This window comes from Kogia breviceps, chromosome 1, assembly GCF_026419965.1.
Source record: "Kogia breviceps isolate mKogBre1 chromosome 1, mKogBre1 haplotype 1, whole genome shotgun sequence".
NCBI classification, from domain to species: domain Eukaryota; kingdom Metazoa; phylum Chordata; class Mammalia; order Artiodactyla; family Physeteridae; genus Kogia; species Kogia breviceps.
In genome coordinates this window covers 62,008,971-62,024,828 of record NC_081310.1, presented here as the reverse complement: position 1 = coordinate 62,024,828, position 15,858 = coordinate 62,008,971, and positions in this window count along the sequence as shown.

Here is a 15,858-nt window from a genome sequence, read left to right as displayed (position 1 = left end):
CTGGGTCCTGGAAGGAGGAACAGAGAGCTGCAGATGAAGCAGGGTCCATCAAACTCCATGGAAGTCCCTTTGCCCAGGGGAGGATGATACCCTGAGTCTGCATTGCCCTCAACTGACCCTCAGCACTTCCTGAAAGGGTGGGCAGCCTGAAAACCAGAGAAAGAGGCAGATAAACACTCCTGGTTATTATAGGACCAGGCTTACAACCACCATCAGAGAACAAACCAGCTGAGCTATGCAGCAGCCACAACTGTTGAAAACCAAGACCAAGAAAGAAAAGTCCTGAGCGTCTGGATGGGACCAGGGTGCATGGGGTCACACACGTAGGAGGATTTGATACCCCTACTGTGACCTAGTGACTCTACCACCCCTCACCCTAAACTCTCAGATGAGTTGAAAACGAAATCTTTAATCTCTGGAGGGGTGAGGCTTGGAGGCAGGAGTTGGCACTACTTTTCCATGCCCTTTGGAGTCTGAAAGCTTGGTTTTAGCGGAGGCCAAAGGCCCAGCACTAAGGGCCGGGCTGCGTTTGGCGGAAGCGCCTAGACTTTGCTCAAAGTGAGCTCGGCGCGCCCTCTCGTGGCCGCTGCGCTCACCGCACGTCTCTGGAAGCAGCTGACCACCACGTACAAATGGACTCCGCGTTGTTAAACTGTCAGGTCTAATGTATTTATTTGACTCTCTGCTGTTAAAATGATTTCTCTACAGCACTGCGGTTATTTACCACTATTGTCAGTACAAGGCTATGAGAAGGCAGCCGCAGAACAAAACAACAACAGCTGAAGGAAAGGTTCTGTCTGGGAGGGCTAGGGGGCTTGGTCGCAGGGGTTCAGCTGCAGCGGCTGTTTGCTTAATCTTCAGTGGGGTCTTTAGGGCTCACTCATTCATAATGCAGAACACACTGCTCTCAGTCCACAGCCCACAGCAGCCCCAGCGAGCCCTGGTGGAGGAGCTCTGGCCCAGGGAGGGCAGCCCCAGCCCTCTTCCGCAGGAGACATTGTCATAGAGGCATGTTGAATGGGTCCAGACCATCTCAGATTTTCTAGGTTCCTTGTTCAGATGAGAGTGAGTTCTCAGATGGCTGCCTCTGGGACCCGGATGTCTTCTGGTTTATTTCCTACCTTCTAGGGCCATGTTTCTCAAAATATGGTCCCCGAATCAGCAGCATCAATGTCACCTGGAAACTTGTTAGAGATGCAAATTTTCAGGTCCCACCGCTGACCTATAGAAAGGAAATTGTGGGGGGGGGTCAGGCCTCTGTGTGACCACAAGCCCTCCATGTGGTCCTGAAGGTGTTCAAGGTTGAGAACCACAGCTCTGGACATCTAACAGGCCCTGAGATAACTTTTGCAGTGTGTCCACAGAGTCACATGGCCGGTGCCCCTCACCCCAGTCCCCCCTCCTCCTCACTTCTCTTTTAAAGGCTCTTAGAGGCCAGTTGGGTCCCCTCCTCCCCTGGAGCTGATTTGGGAAAAGGTCTGCTCTGACCTGCAGTAGCCCTACAGCACGTGCGGTCTTAGAGGGGCAGGAGAGGGTCCTGAAGTCAGTCTGTGCTGAGATTCAGCTTTGTGACCTTAGAGAAATGACTTATTCATTATAAAATGAACATAATAATAGTCTTACAGGGTTACTATAAGGTTGGAATGAGTTAATATAGTAAAATTCTTAGAAGAGTATCTGGCCTATAGTAAGTGTTCATAAATGCTAACTATTAATATATTTTTTAATATTGGCTTTCAAGTTCATCTGTCTAAGCCTCACACATCACTCAGAACTATGGTTCACAGACAGATCACTTGTTGTCAGAAGACCTGTGTTTACATATGGCCTTTGCTGCTTATAAGCTACAGCACTTGGAGCAAACCACCTAGGTTCTCTGTGCCTCAAATTTCTCTTTTAAAAATCAATACCTACCTCAAGTTTTCATATAAATTATCCTATTTACTTCACACACAGCCTTTGCTCTAGAAAGAAGAGGTCTGTTACGATGCCCATTGTACAAATGAAACGACCAGGACTCAGAGAGTTCAAGCCACGTGCCCAAGGTCACACAAGAAGTAGGAGCTAGACTCAAGACAGGAATCCATTTCCTCTGATTCCAGGTCTAATGAATTTTTATGAGAGAATGCATGTGAGAGCACCATACAAATGAAAGTTATTATTATTGTTTTTTGGAAGAGCAATCAGAAGAAAAGCATCCCATTTTCTGAATATGAATTCAGGAAATTAAAATAACAAACCATAAAGCCCTTCTGGGGAAAAAAATCAATAATACTGAAAAGAAATAAAATTTTTAAAAAAACACAGAAAACAAAGCATAACAGTCTGGTATCAAGATTGAGAGTAAATTGCAGACATAAATGGAGAAGCGATGCCAACATATTCCCCTTCGTGGGGAAATGTGTCTGTGTTCATGAAGGGAGCAGGATTGACGGGGGGCGGGGGGGGTCTGATGGTGTATTTATCCTGGGGACAGGCAGCCGTCTGTTTAGCATTTATATAGCACGTGTCTCCTGGGCTGCATCTGGAACATGGTAAAATGGGTTATCGCTGGGTAGCGGAGGAGAGCAAGGATGCTGATGATGCCAGAGCAGGAGGGGTCCTGAGAATGCCAGGAGGGTCTCTCAGCCCCACCCCACTCAAACTCCCCTACAGCTTTGCTCTTAGCAGGGGTCTCACGCAGCTGGAGCCCTGGAGGAAACTGCCCTCAAAACTCTCCTACTGGGAAGAAAGAGTCCTCCCTGGATGGTGATGTAAAGAAACCTGGGCAGCTCACTCTCGGGTGGACCACCTTACACGCTGCTTCACTTCAGCTCCTCCTTTTCCCCCCAGGACTTTCCACTAACTCTTTCTTATCCCTCGTCCTTTCTCAATTTCTCTGCCAGGTCTCCAGCCCTGCTCCTCCTCTCCAGTTTTATTTCCCTGGGTTCCCAATCATGGTCTCCACTTCAGGTGTGCTGGGAGGGAGTGGTGAGCCCAGGAGACATAAAGTGAAGCCATGGCCCTGGGTTCCAGTTCTGTTCCCGTGAACTCAGCTCTGGGAGCAAGTCTCCTAACTTTCCCACACTTGGGTTCCATCTCTGGCAGAATTCCAGAATTCCATCTCTGGTGCAAGGCTCCTTTGAAGATAGAAATTTCTGAAACACCTGTGATATGTCTCAATGTTTCTTACTCTTCCAAAAGTCCAAGGAATCTGCCTGGGGCAGAGACCAGGAATTTTTTTAAGGAAAGAATGCAAGGAAAGAAAGAGTGAAGAATCATCTCTTGTCATCAGAAGCAAGAATTTGCATCCAGACCAGTAAAATAATTGTCCTGATAAGTGATTTTCAAAGATTTCTTGATGTCACTTTTTAGCCTAGCAAGAATTCAGCCCAGACGTCCCAGCTCGTGGAATTCTCCCCTAGAGAGAGAGAATTCTGGAGAAAGCAGCCCTTGATCCAAGACAGCTAAGACATGAGACTCACTGCTCTAAGGAAGAAGGAGGTTATTTCATAGAGGATCCAGGAAGTGAAAAGAAAAAGAAGGCAGAGAAAGAAGGACAGAGATGGGAGAGGGAAGCTGGCTTGGGGTACGTGCATCTGCCATCACTGTTTTGTTCTCTTACCTGTGGAGGATTCTGGCCCTGGGAGATGTGTCACAGGCTGTCCCTGGTTTATAGCCACATCAATGCAGAGTTAGTAATACAGTGGGGCGGGGGCCACAAACAGTCCCTGGAGTTTAGCTTTTCTGGGCCTCCTTGAGTTCCAGTGACATAGGTGGGAGCCAGAGGTTCCCATAACACCCCATCCTCAGTCTCACTGATGAGGCAGAGAAGGCAGCTGAGCTGACATCCAATGGGCTGCCATGAGGCTCACCGGACAAGGGGGCAGGGGAGCCCAGAGCAGAGATTAGCTGATGGGAAGATGTAGGAGGTGACAGGGAGACAAAGCTCTACCATGCTACCAGAGCAGGAGGGCAGGGGTGTAGGAGTCAGCTAGGAAAGGCTACTAGCTTTGATGGAACCCAGGCAGTGGCTTCATCAGCAGAGCCCAGCAGAGCACGCAGCAACCAGAGGACCCCAGGACAATGTAAATGCGTCTGCACTGTGCCCCCCAAATGCCAGGTGAGCCTCTCATTCTCACCCTCCACACACCCAGGTATCATCTCAGAAAAAAGCAGCAGAGAAAAAGGGAAACTGAGCCACTGCCCCCCAATTCTGAGCATTATCTCCAGGGAATATTTCCATTAACAAAACGAAGCAAGTTTAACCATGGTAGGTTAAACAGCAATCTCTCATCCCCACTCAGAGGACAGGGGCTTGCAAGGAAGAGCAAATAAGACATAAACCACATTTGCTGAGTACATGGGTCATAGCTAGGGGACCACTATTCCTCAGACAGCCCTGCCTTTCCCCTAGAGAGGCTGACTTGATACTCGCCGCTCTGCTTTTGTGGTTCTGCTGCACCTGGAGAGCCTTCATTTGTCCCTTAAATCTTGCCCATCTTCAGTGCTCATCACAGCTCTTCTCCAGGAGGCGTCTCTGAGTCCTACATCCCTCATAGGGTACCCCTTCAAGTATTCCTTCTTTTACCTACATGTCCATTTGTGGAGCCCAGACCAAATTCTCCTATGCATCAGGCACCCAGGGATACAAATATGTCTAAGGCACAAGGTGTTTGCCATGAGGAAAAATGCCCCCAAAGTCTTACAGCACATAGATAATGAGCGTTTAGGTTAATACAGTGGCTGAAGCTGTGCCCAGGGTTGATCTTTAATAAACACTGGTTGAATGAATGAAGGACAGTCAGCTTGATCCTGGTTTCTTGTCCATCCTCTTTCCCTGTTTGTTCTCCTGGGCACGCATGCTCAGGGCTTCAGAAGCCCACGCCTGCAGCAGGTGGGGGATGTTAAGCCTCTAAACTGCTTTTCAGGGTCCAGTGGGCATCGCCACATATACAGGTGCAAGGACACCTCTCGGCCTCCCAGAGTCACACTGCGTGGGGAGGCTGCTGGGCGGGGCATGACCACAGCGTAAAATAACAGGTTCTATGTCTTGCAACCTCTACCTTTCAGCTGAGGATTTTTTTTTTTTTTTTTTTTGGTTGCTTCTAAGCTCAGGGGAATGATAAGACTCATTTCACATGATTCCTCCCTGGTCTTTTTAAATAAGTCCACCAGTCCACCACTAGGACCTGTTGGTTCATCATTTTGGGGGAAAAAATCTCCTGGTTTCTCTTCTTCAAGCCCTTTATCCTGTAGTCACCAAATAGGTCCAGGTCTTCAACCTCAGAAGCTTCCCTCAGGTTCCCCCAGGCTCCTGTTTAGATAAGACTCCCCCCACCCCGATGTACACTCTCCCAGTTCACCGGATATTCCTCTTTTTTGGGGCTGCATTGGGTCTTAGTTGCAGCACACGGGATCTTTCGTTGTGGTGCATGGGCTTCTCTCTAGTTGTGGCGTGAGGGGTCCAGAGCCCATGGGCTCTGTAGTTGCAGCATGTGGGCTCTCTAGTTGTGGAGCAGGGGCTCAGTAATTGTGGCGCATGGGCTTAGTTGCCCAGCAGCGTGTGGGATCTTAGTTCCCCGCAGGGATCAAAGCCATATCCCCTGCATTAGAAGGCAGATTCTTAACTACTGGACCACCAGGGAAGTCCCTCACTGGATATTCTTAATCACTTTTATCCCAGTGGGCAGGATGGTGCCCACACTAACTAAGCACATAATAGTTATTGAATAATTTAACACGTTTTATCCTTTATCTAACATGTCAGGTCTTTATTACTCCACCTGGAATTCAAGCCCCTCTGAACTCACCTCCCTCCCCAGCCTCCTCTCTTACTGCTTTGGAGCCAAACCCTAATCCAGGGCTCCAGACACCTCATTGTTGTCCATCAGATGCTGGGATTATTCTGAATTTAGGCAGGGGACTCCCTCATCCTGGCATCCTCCACGTTTGCCCCCAGATTCCCTTTCTTCGTCTTAATTCTACCCACCCTTTTGTTTAACAGAAGAGACACTCAATGCAGAAGTCCTCTGACTGTGCCCATCTCGGGCTGGTTCCTATTTGCCTGCAATGCTCTCTACTCCACAGTTTTGCTTGTATTGTTCTCTTGCCATTTCATGTGCCTCTCGATCATGTTATCCCTATGACTGTGAAGGTTCCCTGAAGCCAGGGACTAGTTTAGTCTTTTTGTAAATCCTCTTTTAAAACCCCTAATCTCTGTTGCACTCTCATCATACATTACAAGACAGCCACACTTGCACCCACCCCCAACACAAGCTCCAGACATACAGCAAGCACTAAATAATTACCAATGCACAGGTGACTTCTCTCTTGCTATCTCCTGTGGCCAGTTCCCAGTGAATTTTCCAAGTTCTTGCTAACTCCTCTATGTGCCAGACTCAGGGTATTTAGGAAATTTAGACAGGCAGAGGGCTAAGTTCAATGACCTTTTTAGAAAGAATCTTCTCCATCTACTCTAATCAAATTACCTTTCAATTTCCAGCAGGAAGACATGAGGAAGGATGAGGAAAGGAAAGGAGAGCGTTCTGGGGAACTCTGATCTTCTGGCTGAAGCCCAAGAGCAGTGTCCTTTGCTTCTTGCAACGCTGATTTTCTGCCTTTGTAATACCAACATGCATGGGAGGCAGTGGCTGTTTAACAGAAAAGACTGTCACTCTGATAAACACTGGGCCAGCCTGTGGTGTGGAGGAGGGGCTGGATAGGAGAGAAACGGACTCTGTCTGGGCCTCTATTATTACACTGGGGCATCAAAATTTCTCGGGGTGAAAATGACCTAAGAACATTCCTGACATAAAGCTTAAACTCCATTTTTACTGTTGGTATTTGGATTTTTTTCACAATTCCAGAGAGTTAAAGTTAATATAAAAAATGTATTCTGAAGCTAGGGGGGAGAATGTGAGTGTGGAGGATAGCCCAGAAGCACGTTTATAATATTCGGTGAGGTCGGTCTTCGGGACCCCCTGCTCTCTGCTTCACTCGTCTGTCTCCCCACTTGACGGCACCTTTGCAGGAACCTTGCCAGCCTCTGGGCTTCAGACTCCTCCTTGTCAAAAGAAAACATAGGATGAGCTTCAAGAAAGTCCCTCCCAGGTCTGACTATGAATCTCTGATTCCTTGACCTTTGAACAACCGCGGTTTTTATTTTCTTGGCATCCTTCCCAGTCACACGCAGGGGCAAATGCCTCATCCCACGTCGCCCCCCTGGGGGATGTTTTTCATTAACAGGGATGGGATCGTGTTTCCTACATCAAGGAGAGGAATTTGTAATGGTGGGATTTCAGGCATCAGTCAGGCAGACTGAGGAGGAATCTTTGGAGGCAGTGAGTCCTTCTAAGGGTCCCAACCCTCAGGTTACCTTCCTGCCTGGCCGGTAGCAGGGCTGTGCCCTGACTCTTGGAACAGGACAACTCCTAGAGCTCAGGTGTACACCTCATTCGATGTTCTTATTCCTCGTATATGTAAGTCCATGAGCTACCACCCGCAAAGCTGGGCAAGACATGTAGAGTGTAGCGGGGAGAGCTTGCTATGGAAGAGCATAGTTGTAACACAGACAAAGGACGGTAATAATAGCTATTGCGTCTGCAGAGGCTCCACGTGATCACCTAACAGACCTCAAGCATCTATTGCTAGCTTAATTCCTGTATATCCAGTAGACAGTTATCATTAGTCTCAGTTTATAGATGAGGAAACTGAGGCTCAGAAAGGTTAAGTAATTTTTCCAAGGTCACGTTAGCAGTGAAGGGGCACCAGGATGGTTATCCATCTATTGCCTGCAAATCCTGGCCTCCTCCCTACACTCTCTGGACAGAAGCTTCTTCAGGCAGGAGAAGCCCTTGCAGAGGGAGGAGGGGGAAGGGACTAAAAGGCAGAGGCTGCTGCCAGCCCTTGCAACCTGCAGCTTCTCTGTCCGCTCACACAGTCCTCTCCTCGGGGTAGGAGGGCTCGGAGCCCCTGGACAGACTCTTCCCACCAAGAGAGCTCTGGCTAAGATGACATGCATGTATATTTTTGGAAATGTTCTGGAGTGTAAGTGTATAAAAGCCTGGGTCAGACAGTGCCTGGGGCAGTGGGTGGAGAGGAGACCCGGTACTCCAAAGAAAACTGGAGCAGCAGCTTCAAAAAGTGGTTTGATATTTTTCCCCCTGATTTTGATCTTTAAAATGTCTGGAGCCCAGACAGCCACTGGCAGCTTTGGTCGACAGGGGCTCTAACCCCCAGGACCTCACTGCCTTACTGCAAAGGCTTCTAGTTAACAGAACTCTTTTGTGTGATGGAAAGCGAGTGAAAGCGTGAGAGAGAAAAACACCGGGGTTGACAGCGACAGCTGGTTGCTGTGGCAAGTCTTCAGAATCGTCAGTGGAGAAACACAGTGGAGGCAGCAAGGGTCTGTGTGATGCCGGGAAGTGCGCTCCTTTTGCCGGCCCGGGCACCAAAGAGATGCCAGTGTGATGCCTGAGCCGCTTTGCTTCTTCCTGGACCAAGAAAGAAGACGATGCAACTGCACATCTCCTGATCTCTCAATCCCTCCATCTTTGACCAGTGACAAGATGGCATTGATGAGTTCCCAAAGGACCCCAGCTTCTTTAGGGTGATTTTTTCCCCCCTGTTTCATGCTTCCTCTTTTGGAGTGGTTTTTCATGAGTGGAGACAACAGAAGTAGACATCATGGTTACCCAGCCATCATTCGATCCGTCCATTCACATCTGAGTGGCTGCCAGAGCACACGAGCTAAGCTACGTGCGAGATACCACGGGCAATCCACCGCTCCCCTCCCCTCTGCCCCAAGGACAGCATTCAGCCTCTGGTCTCTTAGGGAGCTGCAGCAGCCACCCCTACATGGGGCTTCCAGTGTGCTGGGCTGGGCAGACCCCCTTCTCCCAAACCTCACCTCCCCTCTGCCTCTACCAGCCCTACACACACACACACACACACACACACACACACACACCAAACACACATACACAATATATAAATTCACAGGACCAAACACTCATTCAACATGCCTGAAATTCAGCTCCAAACTCTCCTATTCAAATATCTTCATAAAAGAACATGAAAAAAATACATTTAAAAAAGGACTGGAAGGAAACTATCACTAAAATATTATCTCTCCTATTCAAATATCTTCATAAAAGAACATGAAAAAAAGAAAAAAGATACATTTTAAAAAGGACTGGAAGGAAACTATCACTAAAATATTATGAATGGTTGTCTCTGGATGAAAGGAAAAAATGATTTTTTTCTTCTCTTAATTTTTTTGGCATAACATATTCATCACGAGAATATATTCATTTCCAATGAGAAATACTTAGATTTTTTTAAAATACAGCATATCTAACGGGGGTATTACCTGAAAAGCTTATCAAGTGTCTTGGATTTGAAAACTTTGAGAGAAAGGCCCTATAAAAATCATAAGGGTCTTATGCTCCTGGGAGAATAGAAACGTCCAGAAGGTGCTGAAAAAAGTTCTAGAAGAAGCACAAGGATAAATTTCTCTTTTTAAAATAAATATCCTAGAGCCAGTCCCTGGGCTTTAGTTTCTTCAGCTGTAAAATAAAAGCATTGCGTTAAATGGTGGTGAAGATCCTCTCCAGTTTGTGATGTACCATAACTACATTTCATCAGTCTTTCGTGTCCCAGGATTTCCCACCTCCCCCTAGTCCCTGTCTTCTCGTCTCCCCTCTACGTGGAGCCTGGAGGGCAGGGCTAAGTCCTCTAGCTCCAAATCACAGCTGTTCTAAAACCGTGGGCATTACAAAGGAGTATAGTAAGACTTACTTGCTAACTATGCCATGGATCCAGATGAAGCGTCCAAAACTCATCTAGGCCATTTGCCTGCCCCTCTCTAAGGAGTCCAGATCATGGCAACACCCACATTTCCTTCCCTTCCATCAGTCATATACCTACGCTGAAGGATATCTCACCAAAGGTTCACAACCTTTTTCTTTTTGCGGTACGCGGGCCTCTCACTGCCGTGGCCTCTCCCTTTGCGGAGCACAGGCTCCGGACGCGCAGGCTCAGCGGCCATGGCTCACGGGCCTAGCCGCTCCGCGGCATGTGGGATCTTCCCGGACCGGGGCACGAACCCGTGTCCCCTGCCTCGGCAGGCGGACTCTCAACCACTGCACCACCAGGGAAGCCCTCTTTTTTAAAAAAATTAATTTGTTTATTTTTGGCTGCATTGGGTCTTCGTTGCTGCGAGTGGGCTTTCTCTAGTTGCGGCGAGCAGGGACTACTCTTCGTTGTGGTGCACAGGCTTCTCACTGTGGTGGCTTCTCTTGTTGTGGAGCATGGGCTCTAGGCGCGTGGGCTTCAGTAGTTGTGGCACATGGGCTCAGTAGTTGTGGCTCACAGGCTCTATAGCGCAGGCTCAGTAGCTGTGGTGCATGGGCTTACCTGCTCCGCGGTATGTGGGATCTTCCCAGACCAGGGATCGAACCTACATCCCCTGCATTGGCAGGCAGATTCTTAACCACTGCGCCACCAGGGAAGTCCCTCACAATCTTTTTCCGGTCTCAAAATCTAGAGAGCCAAGAGTACAGTGATGAAATCCTAGGTTTTAATATTGGTCAAAAGAAGGTTTCCAAAATGTTTTTTTCTGAGCTGTGTGATATGAACAATGTTATTCAACCTCCCTGACCCTCCCTTTTCTCTTATTGAAATTGTAGATACTGATAAACTCATATGAAAAGTTGGGCATGTATTAAAAAGGGTAATGATTTTTTTGCATGTGGCAGTTGTAAGATAGAGTCCCTCTTTCTGATGACTTAATTCCCTCTTGGTTCCACAAAACCCCATTTCTTCTGGTCCTAAGTTCAGGAGATACTGAAACAATGCAGAGTCTCCCATGCAAAGTCCTTTTATTTTTCCCAGGTTCAAGTCCCACACATCAACATCAACACTCAGAATTGGCATTCAGCTCCTGCAACCCCAGGAAACATCTGCCCTAGAGATCTTGATCCTGCTACTTAGTGGCTTCTCTCTCTAAACTGCACGCGTGCACACACACACACACACACACACACACACACACACGCCCTCAATCAGGCCCACTCTTCTCTGGCACAAGGTTGACTAAATATCTGAAGATATGCCCTGACCTTTCCCCACCGGCTAAACGTCTTCAGATGTTGCCACTTTGATTATAATCCCTGCCTTCTCTTCCTATTATCTCGGATGCCAACCCCATGAGACACATTAAATACATAATTCATTTTGACTCACATCTGGGTTATGCTGTCTGGTGTGGGGAGGTTACAGCAGAAGCATATGCCTCGTTCTTAAAATTCAATTATTTAAATTCAATTTCTTCTTCTGCCACCAGTCCTCACCAGCACATAGTCTGGGACTTTTCATCAGATCACTCAGACTGCTAGCACCGAAGCCAGAAGTTATTGGCTTCTGTTCAGTTTGATTCAGCTGCCATGTATTGTCGTTTTTATAATGCACTGTTCTGGGCACTGGAGGTCCAAAGAAGTAGAAGCCATAAGCGAAAAAGTAGACAAAGGGACTGCTATGCATTTAACCCCAATGGTGCTTGACAAGGGCAGTTATAGCATAAAAGATAAAGCAATATAAGAGTGAAGAGGAGAAAGCAATTAATTATTTCTACAATGGGAGGAAGGGATCAGTCAGATAAGATCTCTTATGTACAGTATGGGTGGTGAAACACTATATGCTCATAAGAAACAGAGATTAGAGTCAACCAAAGCAGAATCAGATGCCAAACATTGTTCTAAGCTCAGGGGTGGGGTGGGGGTGTGGAGGTGACACTAGTAGAAATAGAAAGAGAAACCACTGCCTACAAATAGCTGAATTGTTTCTCAGCTCATGCTATTTTCCTTGCCATCATGTCCATTTGTCTCATCCCCTTTTTACTATCTGAAACCCCATTCATCCTTCAAAACTCCAATCCCACCTCCTTTGTGGATTCCTCACTCCTAACAATTAATTACTCTTCCCATATTATCTTGTTTTTGCATTTGCTGTTTGCTCACACAGAATTTTTTGGCCCAACTCTAATCAGTGACCTCCTGATACATGGGTGTAGTATGTGGGTGTCTTGAGAGCAGAAAGTCTATTTTATCCATATTTGTATCCTTGCAGCAACTCACAAGTGCTTAGCACCTCATAGCTACTAAATAAACGTTCCTGGCATTGAAAAGTCAAGTGGCACATGTAAACCCAGTAGGAAATATATAATGAGACACTAAGTATGTGTATTTGGTCAGATTATAATGGAAGTATTTACCACTTTTCCTAACTATAGAAATCTTTATCCAACTGCCTGCTCAAAATCCTTCTGGATATCTCAAAGGTCCTCACAATGAACTCATTAATATCTCCCACAGCGCTCCAAAATGGTTCTTTTCCAATCTTTCCTGTTTCTATGAAGGGTTTCGTGGCACACGTAATTCTACTAGACAGAAACCTAAGAGTAATTTTTGACCCTTCACGCATCATGTTTCACCCCTTGGCTTTACTTCCCAGTCTCCATCTCTAACGTTGCCCTGTTACAGGGGGCCAGGCTCTTACCTGGAATACTGTGATAGGCTGCACTGGTTTTCCTGCATCTCCACCTGTCCTCACCACCCTCCCACCGCCCACACAATGCATTCCAGAGCCCAAGTCTCCTTGTCACATTTCAATCACTTCTCGTTGTTCTGGGGTAAAGACTGAAACCTCTCCACAGACTTCAAGGTCTTTCGTGTTCTCATCCAACAGTCAGCAAACTTTTTGTTGTTGTTGTTTACACAGCATTCATAGTAAACATTTTAGGCTTTACCATGTGATCTCTGTTACAACTACTCAATTCTGCCATAGACAGAAAAAAAAAAAAGAAAAAAACAGGGACTTCCCTGGTGGCGCAGTGGTTAAGAATCCACCTGCCAATGCAGGGGACACAGGTTCGTGCCCACATGCCGCAGAGCAACTAAGCCCGTTCGCCACATCTACTGAGCCCACGTGCTGCAACTACTGAAGCCCGTGCACCTAGAGCCCGTGCTCTGCAACAAGAGAAGCCACCACAATGAGAAGCCTGCGCACCTCACTGAAGTGTAGCCCCCACTCGCAGCAACTAGAGAAAGCCCGCACACAGCAACGAAGGCCCAACGCAGCCAAAAATAAATAAATAAATAAAAGTATAAGTGCATCCATTCTTTAAATAAAAAGAAACCTCAACCATGAGCACACCTGTGTTCTAATAAAACTTTATTTACAAAAACAAACAGCAGGCTGGATTTGGCTGGTGGGCTATAGTTTGCTGACCCCTTGTCTAGTCCAAAATGACCACTCCAGCTTCATCTCTCTCCACGCTCCCCTCTGCTCTCTGCACTGACCTGGTTCTAAGACGTCAACATGCCTCCTCCTCCCATAGGACTCTGCTCAGGTTGGCCTCAAATGCTTCTGATCTCTTCCCCTTTCCTTCCTTACCAACTTTATTCCTACTCTTTCAAATCTTACCTAGAGATCACTTCTTCAGGGGAACCTTTCTTGACTCTCCAGCTAAGTCAAATCCCCAACTAAATTCTCTAAAAACACTTCATTCTTTTCCTTCATATAACTCATTATACTTTGTAAATACATATATGTTTGTGTGTGACTCCTGAATGTCTGATTCGTCACTTTGATTTTAAGTAGAATGAAGGCAAGTCCCATCTTGCTCACCATTGGCCCCAGTACCTTCCTAATACAGTGACTGGCAAGTAGTTGGCATTGTTGATGAATGAATAAACTGAAGAACAAATGCCAAAGACAGAACGCATAGCTATGAACAGTAATTGAAGGACGGACTGAGGGTGCAATATTAAGGTGAAAATTGTAAATTGCTACAAACTTTCTGAAGAGCAATGTGTCACTATATTTCAAAACCCTTAAAAACATACATATTATTTGACTTAGCAACTCTATTTCTTGTAATTTACTTAAGGAAATAACCCTGATGTATGTAAATATTTATGTACAGAGATTTTCATCATACCATCATAACCAACTAATTGTAAACGCATTGTATACCATCTAAAGATCCCCAAAATAATAGGAGATAAGTGAAATAAATTCCTCATTTGAAACTGTTTACTATGCAGCTGTTAGTAATAATCTTTTAAATCATATTTAATAACTTGAAAAGAGATCATAATACATGGTTCAGTCAGGGCTGGCTACATAATTTGCACAGCCTAGTAGAATGAAAATGTGCAGACAATAAGCAGGATAAAAGTACCTTTCCTTTCTTCCATGGTCTCTTGCTTGACTTGACATGGCATTTTTTTGCTATTTAATGTTGTTCTAAAAGAAAAATTAAAAATTTAAATTATTAGCATGAATTTCACCATTCATCTTTCTATTACACAATGCAAGTTTAAAATGTAAATAACAAAGCCATTTAACTTGCTAGCAGAATTATCAAAATCACACAATTCATTTTCCAGATTTTATACACACGTGTATTTCTTTCTTGCCAAAACTGTGGCAATGCTGCACAAAATGAACTCAGCTGTTTTTATTTCACTTCTTGATTTGAACATTTTCCCCTCTCAGCTCACTGGCGAGTAAGGAAGGACTGAAAGGAAAAAGAACAATGGGTTGCTCTATTTTCCCCTCTCCTTCAATGTCGTCATTTTCAGCATCAGTGATTGGCTAGTAGAGGGAAGTAGCATGAGTAAGAAAGGATATGATAGGGTTTGTTGGTCATTCTCCTTTCTTCGGACACCACTGTCTTTGTTCACCATTGTCTTTGTTAGATGCAAGTTCTGGTTCAAATGGAAAGCATGACATCTGGCAACTGTCAATATTCCTACTTGTTCAAAGATGTAATATGCTTAACCTGGTTCATGTTTCAGTCTCATGAAAGTCTCATACGTTGTGGACCCACTGCAGTTCTGTGCTCATGGAGAAACACTACATGAGAACAATGAACACTATATGCAAACAGGACCACAAGAACAGGAGTCACCCACGCTGCCTGGATGGCCTCTGCTCACACACAAGTCCCACAGGAGTTCAATTACAAAACACAAGTTCAAAGATAAAATGATTAAGAATTTCATGATGGCAACAGCAGAGCATTAAAACAAGCACAGGCCATGTGTTCACGAAGCCTGCCCTGCATTAAGTGGAAATAATTACAGTCTGATCTCAATTTTGCTTTGAACACACACATTCATATGAATACAGAAATTTGTAAAAGATTGAAAAGATCTACACTGAAATATCAATATTAGCTATCTCCATGTTTTATGAATCATTTTTTGCTTTGCGTCCTGCTGTGTTTTCTTCAGTAAACATGTCATATATTTGCAATAATAAAGAATAGCATGTTTATAAGACTGCTGCCTGGGAATTCACTCCTTTATGCAGCCACAGTGGGAAAGACATCAGATGGGGGAACAGGCCCTCCTCAGTGCACCCTCTCAAGGCAGCGGCCATTCTCCTTTCACCACGTGGAAGCCCTGTGTTTCCCATTCCCAGCAGGATGGGGAGCGAGGGTGCCAGATGGCAGAATGGCTTTGTAGTCCATCGAAGATAGCTTCATCCATTGTTGGTACGATTTAAGCACTCAAAATTGTGTCACTTTCTAGTCTTTGCCAATAATGTCATCATTTGATATGAAAATGATGCATACCACTAAAATGGTAATTTGATTTTTAAATGTGCTTGGCAGCCAGCTTGCTCCGACTGAAGTATTTAACTTGCTTTTCCAAACCCTTTCTTCCACAGTAAGAGAGTGGCAAGGACTAAGTTCAAGTATTTGTTAGTTACATCTTCTCCATCCTTCTTTTTTTTTTTTTTTTTTTTTTTTCTTTTTATAGATTGGATGGGTTTGGCAAATATCCTAGCCTTAAAGAAGTCAGGAAG